The 7,013-nt window shown below is 41.0% G+C and overlaps 1 pseudogene; it reads left to right on the forward strand.

Moving 5' to 3' along the window:
• The first annotated feature begins 2,089 nt into the window (after positions 1-2,089).
• On the forward strand, positions 2,090-5,451 carry LOC137375021 (G-protein coupled receptor 35-like; annotated as a pseudogene).
• Positions 5,452-7,013: the final 1,562 nt, after the last annotated feature.

The raw sequence follows: 7,013 nt of genomic DNA on the forward strand, positions 1-7,013 counted from the left end.
GCCCTTCAACATTTTGAGGTTTACGTCGATAATGGACACAGTGAAATATTAGTATACACTGACCACAATCCACAAACTTTCCTAGAGAAATTCAACATCAACAATGCCAGGCTGTTCAGATGGAGTTTACTCCTACAACCATTTAACTTAAAAAACAATGTCATTGTGGATGCTCTGTCCAAAATTTAAATAGACCATGTGCCACCAGCAAGCTGTGGAAGGGCTAGTGACAGTGAATGAGGAATGCATGTGAATGTATGCGTCTGAATGTTTACTATTGTGTGTTTTACTAATTTCAATTTTTACCTTTTATGGGGAGGTGACACACCCATGCAATCCAAACTAATGAACAATAAAAGGAACGTATGAAGTAAACCTAAAATGGACACGTTTCTTGTAAACAGAATGGACTAAGAGGTCAGGTGACCTTTCCTTTCCTGCCAATACACATAGAACTACAAGAACTCTGAGCTAATTTTCCTGTCTGGACAAGTCTTGAGAAGTCATTAAAATACAAATGACCTTTCTGGACACATCCCTCAGAAATCATTAAAATGCAAATGACCCTTTCTGTGGTAATGGCTGCTTCTCCCCAGCTGACTGGGTTAACAATACTGCCACAGATTTTTGAATCCAAACTCAAGTTCCAAAGAATGGGTGTGAAAAGCCCTACTTTAACAAGGTGAGATGAGGATGAGTGATGCCCGCACTCCATTGTCTAACAATGGCCTCACCATCAGAAACCATTTATGAGGACAATGGAAAGAGAAACTATGGTGACATACAGAAACTAGGTTTCTGATAAGGAGCTTTAATAGAGGTATAATCTAAACAGACAAAGGAAATCCATCTATGCCATCAAAGAGAAAGGATCCTGCCTAAGATTACCAGCTTTGAACTAACTACATGTAGGCAGCGACTGGAGTTTGGCCTTGAACTCCCTACCTGAGAAATCATTCCTTTGGCTGGAATATAAGAAGAACCGTCTGCAACAGCAGAGTTGCGGATAGTGATGAGGATTGTCAGAGGATGCAGCAGGATATAGATCGGTTGGAGACTTGTGCGGAGAAATGGAAGATGGAGTTTAATCCGGACAAATGTGAGGTAATGCATTTTGGAAGGTCTAATGCAGGTGGGAAGTATACAGTAAATGGCAGAACCCTTAGGAGTATTGACAGGCAGAGAGATCTGGGCGCACAGGTCCACTGGTCACTGAAAGTGGCAACGCAGGTGGATAAGGTAGTCAAGGAGGCATACAGCATGCTTGCCTTCATCGGTCGGGGCATAGAGTATAAAAATTGGCAAGTCATGCTGCAGCTGTACAGAACTTTAGTTAGGCCACACTTAGAATATTGCGTGCAATTTTGGTTGCCACACTACCAGAAGGACGTGGAGGCTTTGGAGAGGGTACAGAAGAGGTTTACCAGGATGTTGCCTGGTCTGGAGGGCATTAGCTATGAGGAGAGGTTGGATAAACTCAGATTGTTTTCACTGGAAAGACGGAGGTGGAGGGGCGACATGATAGAGGTTTACAAAGTTATGAGCCGCATGGACAGAGTGGATAGTCAGAAGCTTTTTCCCAGGGTGGAAGAGTCAGTTACTGGGGGACATAGGTTTAAGGTGAGAGGGGCAAAGTTTAGAGGGGATGTGCGAGGCAAGTTCTTTACACAGAGGGTGGTGAGTGCCTGGAACTTGCTGCCGGGGGAGGTGGTGGAAGCAGGTACGATAGCGACGTTTAAGAGGCATCTTGACAAATACATGAAAAGGATGGGAATAGAGGGATACGGTCCCCGGAAGTGCAGAAGGCAGGCATCAAGATCGGCGCAGGCTTGGAGGGCCGAATGGCCTGTTCCTGTGCTGTGCTGTTCTTTGTTCTTTTGTTCTTTGTCTGTAACACTTGTTCTGTATAAGATTTTTATTTCCATTTGATTTTCTCGTAGCTTAGGAAATTGGCATTTTGAAGGATTAAAACTATATTGGGGCTTTGTAAACGTCCTTATACAGTTTACTAGCAAAGTTTTGAAAGAGGAAAGGAGAACATAATTTCACAATATCTGACTCTCCTTGTTGCTCAATTTAGGAACATTTATAAGGAAGCAACCAATGATTTACAGAAAAGGTACGGAGAAAAATTGTTCAGTGTGCAGCAAAAGCCTAAGTATAATCTGAAAGCATTTAATTCCCAAGGTTAGCAATAGTCAGCAATAGGCTGGCATATTATACGAAATAGTTCATTTAAACCAGACAGTGGGGCTTGGCAGCAGTCTTCAAAGAGGAAGTGTGCAATATTCACGAGAGTTGAACAAAAATGAACCAGACTTGTAAGTAACTCAGTAGTATGTTAAAAAGCAATTGTGCATCATTCTGTGATGATTTAGTTCTGGTGTAAATGAAGTCTTTGATAGCTCACTTTGATCATAGAGGCATTGATTTATTGCAGGAGAAAATTAGGAGCAAATCCAATGGGTCAAAACTTGGTCTACTCTCCGCCAACTGCCCAACATTTGAGCAGCAGGCCACGAATTGGATTGCCTTTGTGCAATGGGTGAATACAAAGCTGAGTGTTTCTGTGAAATGCATGAAGCTTATTAGCTTCTGATTTGTGTATTTGTGTTTCTGTGTGTTTCTCTGTGTGTGTATAATTACAGCTGACAAGACAATCAACTCTTTTTAACAGTTGAAATAGAAAGTTAGTTAAAGAAAGGCTTTGTAACAAAATGATGCAAAAGCAAGCAGCTATTTCAGGTGTTCTCACTTTTGCCAATACTAGCCTATGATGCATTGGAGACCTGTCTTATTTGGAATCATACCAGGCTCTAAAGGGTTAATGCTACAATCCTATGCTAACGACACAAATTGTAGATAGGGCTGCAGCATTGCAGGATCGGGAAATTAGCACTTATATTCTTAATGTATCTATGGGAATTCACTGATCAGTTGAATTGTTAGAAAATTAAATTGCCTCCTTTATCTTAACAAAGGTGGCCTGCTTCTCTGCATCAGGGAGAAATCATGTCTTGATTAATGTATTAATGTCATATCAAAGGAGACTGTCTAACCCTGTATCACAGATGACTACTATTATTACAGATGTTTGACAGATTGATTAAAAATCACTTCCCCGGGTACTGTTTCATTCGAAGAATACATTTAACCCAGTTTGGACAAACAAAGAGAGGGTAAACTGGAGACCCACATCAATAGAGTTTTAGAGTCATAGAGTTTTACAGCACAGAAACAGGCCTTCGGCCCACTGCGCCTGCGCCGACCATCAAGCACTGCCCTAACTAATCCCATTTCCCCACACTTGGCCCGTAGCCTTGTATGTTGTGGCATTTCAAGTGCTCATCTAAATACTTCTTGAATGTCTTGAGTGTTCCTACCTCTACCACCCCTTCAGGCAGTGTGTTCCAGATTCCAACCACCCTCTGGGTGAAAAAATTCTTCCTCAACTCCCCTCTAAACCTCCTGCCCATTACCGTAAATCTATGCCCACTAGTTATTGATGCCTCCGCTAAGGGAAATCACAACTGTTTAGAGAAACAAACGAGTCGTGACCTGAATAAAAAAGGAAGATTATAGAGAACAGTCAGAACTTTATGACGTATTATTTTGAAACAGATATTGTGCATTGAGTAAGGTTCTGCAATGTAATGAGATATCTTGCTTCTTATTAATTTTGCTCAATAAATCTAGATTCTAGCCAGAACTATTCAGTCGGTCATAATGTTTAATGGGAGTGATCGACTATGTATAGCAGTAATGTATTATTTTCAGTCTAACCTCATCAGTATAATAGTTCCTTGCTCACCCTGTAGACTGTGATCCCATGTTACTTTGGGCATAAAGTTTTGGTTCATAGGCCTGCCTATGGATGTAAAGCTTTGTATTGGGACAGCACCAAAATCGCTACAATCACCAGCTGTCCTAGCACAACAGTGGCATCTAAGATGTAGTATAAAGGCAGCATTATAATATTATCTCTTTCTCCTTTTCAGTAAGCAAATGTATTCTGGACAACAAAACATCGAATGGCACAAGAATATACATGCATTTATTTCAACTTGGAGTGTATTTGCCAATATTTATTCTGGGACTGATCATAAATTCCATTGTATTGTGGAATTTGTGCTTCAAGATAAAGAAGTGGACAGTTGCTACAATTTACATGATCAACTTAATGTTAGTTTAGTTTAGTTTAGAGATACAGCACTGAAACAGGCCCTTCGGCCCACCGAGTCTGTGCCGACCATCAACCACCCATTTATACTAATCCTACACTAATTCCATATTCCTACCACATCCCCACCTGTCCCTATATTTCCCTACCACCTACCTATACTAGGGGCAATTTATAATGGCCAATTTACCTATCAACCTGCAAGTCTTTGGCATGTGGGAGGAAACCAGAGCACCCAGAGGAAACCCACGCAGACACAGGGAGAACTTGCAAACTCCACACAGGCAGTACCCAGAATTGAACCCGGGTCGCTGGAGCTGTGAGGCTGCAGTGCTAACCACTGCGCCACTGTGCCGCCCATTTCAGACATCTCTGTCCTTCTCTCACTGCCTTTCAAACTCTATGCTGACCATGTTGGGGAGCGATGGTGTCTAGGTTGGATATTCTGCAAGCTTTTGGAGTTTCTGTACTATGCGAACACGTATGTAAGCATTCTGCTAATAACATGCATCTGTATGGATCGGTACATTGCCACAAGACATCCTTTCCTGGCAAGAACCATCAGGTCACCAAAGAAAACTGTGATCATATGCATCGTCATTTGGATTATTATCGCTATGGGAAGCTGGCATATTTTTTGTAAACACAGTTTACCAACATACTTTTACCATGATCCTATAGAGGAATGGGACATGAATGTAGTTATCCTTCCCTAAATAATATTTTTAGTTTGTGTATTTATCATGATTTTTTTCTCCATTCAGGTTATCAAAATCCTCAGAGAAAGAGCTCCTGAAAAAGCAGAGAATGATTTTGGGAATAAATCTATGAAAATTATCATTTCAAATGTATTAATTTTCCTTCTCTGTTTTACACCTTATCATGTGGCAATGCCTCTGAAAGCTTTAATACATAGCTGTTTTATATCAGAGAAGCACTTGATATCTTTACACAATTTTGTTCAAATTTCTCTGTGCTTGGCAAAAGTAAACTGTTGTCTAGATGCAGTCTACTATTATTCTGTTATTGAAGAGCTCTTGGAAAGAAAAGGGATCAGAAAGAAAAGTGGTACAAGTGAACACATTTAAACTATCTATCTATCCAGCAATCAAGTTGGACCATCCCCTGACATGCTTACCTACCATAGTCATCTTACTTACACTTGAAAAGCAACACTCTGGGAGTTCACCTGTACTGATACATGTCCAATTTTAATTGTAGAATTCTTTCTGGAGTAGAACTTTGATTTTGTGAGGCAATTAGTAATAAAGGAAAATATGTAAAATATTTGTATGAAATATCTTTGTTAATTACTTTCAAGGAGCATCAAAATGACCGGGTGCATAAAATGTCAAGTCAAAGTCAAAACAAATGCCAAGTCAAAGCAAAGTACTTCTTTCTGTTTGTGCTTTCAGGAAAACATGGTCAACATGTGGCCTAATCAGTGGTCTTTCAAGGAACTGCTGTAAACCTCCACAGGTACAGGAAGGTTACCAAAGACCATTAGTGGTTTCCGCACACCCTCTCCCCAACCTCACCTGTGACTATTACCCCCTCCCATGCAAATCCCTCCCTCTCCTGGTCACCCCTTCCTTCCTGATCACTTGCTCCCTTCTCTTGGACCTACCTGAAGGTAGGTGCCAGCATTGCAGTGGCCTGAATTTGAAAGCCTCTTTGTCAGCAACCTGCCTTGGGGGACCTAGCAGGCGTTTGTATCTCACTGGTTTCATGTGAATGTGGCCTGACAAAAAAAGACTATAGCGTCTTTTATGACCTCAGGACATCCCAAAGAAATTTACAATGGATTAAGTACTTTTTGAAGTATTTTCACTGTTGCAATGCAGTCAATTTGCACACAGCAAGGCCCCAAAAACAGAAATGTGATAATGACCAGATAATCTGTTTTAGTGATATTGGTTGAGAGATAAATATTGTTCAATACACTGGAGAGAATGCCCTGCTCATCTTTTTTTTAGGTCCACCTGAGAGGTTTAAGAGCTTATCTGAAAGGCAGCACCTCTGATAGTGCAGCTCTCCCTCAGCACTGCACTGAAGTGGCAGTTTAGCTCAGGTCCTCAAAACTTTGGAATGGGGCCTGTATCCACAACCAACTGACTCAGAGACAACACTGAGCCACATCTGACACAGCCTGAGGCCAAATGTGGGGAGCACTTTAGATTGTTCCCTGCTCCCAGCTTGTGCTGGCCTGCCAGCATGAGACAATTTTCTATCCAATACGTCCAATGTATTCAGGGGAGGCAGTAGCATAGTGGTAACGTCACTGGGCTAGTAATCCAGAGCTCAGACTAATGCTTAGGGGACATGGGTTTGAATCCCACCATGGCAGATGGTGAAATTTGAATTCAATTAATAAATCTGGAATTTAAAAAAATCTAGTCTAATGATAACCATGAAATCATTGTTGATTGTTATAAAAACCCATATAATGTCCTCTAGGGAAAGAAATTTGCTGTCCTTACCTGGTCTGGCCTACATGTGACTCCCGATCCACAGCAATCTGGTTGACTCTTCAATGACCTAGCAAGCCACTCAGATCAAGGGCAATTAGGGATGGGTAATAAATGCTGGTCTAGCCAGCGATGCCCACATCCCACAAATGAATTTTAAAAAATCACGACAAGTTTGTTAGCATCAAACGTTATTACAAACTTTACCATCCATGCACAGAAAAGATAAGCTCAACAGGCTTAGAAATTAATTATGAACTTTGTAGAATGCACTAAGAGGCAGTACTGAAAGATATATTTTGACATTTACGCAGTAAGTTACAAAACTAGTAAAGTTCCTTTGTTCATCAGCTCACATTATGTTT

This window comes from Heterodontus francisci, chromosome 11 (genome assembly GCF_036365525.1).
Source record: "Heterodontus francisci isolate sHetFra1 chromosome 11, sHetFra1.hap1, whole genome shotgun sequence".
Taxonomy (NCBI): domain Eukaryota; kingdom Metazoa; phylum Chordata; class Chondrichthyes; order Heterodontiformes; family Heterodontidae; genus Heterodontus; species Heterodontus francisci.